Here is a 2,207-nt window from a genome sequence, read left to right as displayed (position 1 = left end):
GAATTCATATTTTATGATGAGAATGATTCCCAAATTGCTACCGATTCAGTAACCTCTAGCAAAATAGCAGCCAGCTTATTTGTAGAAATAGATAAACTGACCCCTATGTTCACAGGGACACTCAAGGGACTCTGAATATTCAAAACAATCTGGTTATCCTAGTCAGAGTTACTATTGCTGTGATGAAACACCTTGACCAGAAGCAAGTTGTGGAGGAAAGACTTTATTGGCTCCACACTGTAGCCCATCACTAAAGGAAGTCAGGACAGGAACTTTAACAGGGCAGAAACTTGGAGGCAGGAGCTGATGCAGAGGCCATGGAGGGGTGGTGCTTACTGGCTCGCTCAGCCTGCTTTCTTGTTGAACCCAGGACCACCAACCTAGGGGTGGCCCCACCCACAATGACTGGGCCCTTCTCTGTCAATTACTAAGAAAATGCCCTAGAGGCTTGCCTACAGTCTGATCTGACAGAGGCGCTTCTTCATTTGAGGCTCCTTCTTAGATGACTCTGGCTTCTGTCAAGTTGACCTAAATCTAGACATTATAGATGACTGATTAGTGTTGGGGAAATTGAGGAATGACTATTAATGGGCTGAGAATTTCCTTTGGAGGTGGTGAAAATATTCTAAAATTGATTGGGGCGGTGAACGAATAACTGAATATACTAAAAATAAAATTGAATTGTGCACTTAAAATAGGCCATCATGTGGTATGTGTATTACATCTTAGTAAAAAGTTTTAAACCGAGCATGACATCACACACCTTTAAAATCCCAGAACATGGAAGGCAGAGGCAGGTGGATTTCTGAGTTTGAAGCCAACTTGGTCTACATAGAGAGGTCTGGAACAGTCAGGGAGCTACACAGGAAAACCTTGTCTTGAAAAACAAAAAAAAAAAAAAAAAAAAGTTTTTTGACTTAAAAGGGGAAAGAAAGAGCATTTAGAATTTAGTTAGCAGAAGCAAAACCTATTGAGTTATTAATAGGCTGGGAGTTGGAATCTCCCCATGTTAGCTCAAGAAGATAAGCAATACCTGGCAACTCACCAGACAGTAATCTTAGAAAGACACTGAGTTACTACATGCTAGGCCCTGGGTTGTGTGTTGAGGATCATGAACCAAACAAGCATGTTGCTGTACTCAGAATACTTAGAGTGTTCCAGAATAACGTAAGTTGAAGAATTACAGTTGGGTGGATGCTGTATAGACAGAAAGAAAATGTATCATAGAAGCTCCTAATGTAATGCAGAAAGGAAGGGAAGGCTTTAGCGGGAAGCAATGCTTGCATTGAGTACTTGAGGTTTAAGAATGAAATAGGTAAGGACCAGTGAGATGACTGAATGGGAAATGGAGCTCGCCCCCAAGCGTGATGGCTGGGCTTGCTCCCTGGGCTCCACCTGACAACCTAGAGTGGGTGTGAAGTAGAGTGGATTCTAGAAAGACGGACCTGGACCTTCTCGGCCAAGGATTCAGAGGAGAGTGAGAAGTGACCTTTGTGATAGTCAGTGAAGGGTGGGGTGATGCTGGAGGGGTAAGGGAACTCTGAAGTCCTCATTAGCCATGCTAGGACTTTGATCAATGTTTTGGAGGTCAGAGGAAGCAGAGACATGTTCTAACAGGGAGAAGTTTCCAGTTGCCATCTCCTGGTATATTTCATATGTTAGCTAGCTTTCCTTCACCATGACAAATACTTAACAGAAACATAAAAGAAATGATTTATTTGGGTACACATTTTTAAATGCTGCAATTCATTGCCACTTGGGCCCTTTGTCTTTGCAGGGAAGGACTCTATCATAGGACAAAAGTGCTCACTTCATGGTAGCCAGGAAGGAAAACAAAAAGGGAAAGGCCGAGAAAGGGTCAGTGTCCCAATGTCTCTTTCAGGGGTATATCCTTAGTAACCTAATTTTCTCCTACTAGGCCACATCTCCTAAAGGTTCTGGGAACAGCCTTCCACATATGAGCCTTTGGGAATACTTGAAATCTAAACTATAGCACCTCATTAGGAAACTTTTCGTGGAATAACACAAAAATGGAATCAACTATGTTTGTAGTGGTGGTTGTGACTCTTTCTCTTCTTACCAAATTTCCTAGTATTATGGCACTTATAGTTGAATCCCTGGGAAACAGTTTATGAAATTCCCAGATGGAGAAGGGGGGGAAGATGTACAGAGGAACCCTAAGGCAATGCAGCTGGGCCATATGAATG

Source organism: Rattus rattus, chromosome X (assembly GCF_011064425.1).
Source record: "Rattus rattus isolate New Zealand chromosome X, Rrattus_CSIRO_v1, whole genome shotgun sequence".
NCBI lineage: Eukaryota > Metazoa > Chordata > Mammalia > Rodentia > Muridae > Rattus > Rattus rattus.
The sequence above is the reverse complement of the archived record's forward strand: the minus strand, read 5'-3'. Positions refer to the sequence as shown.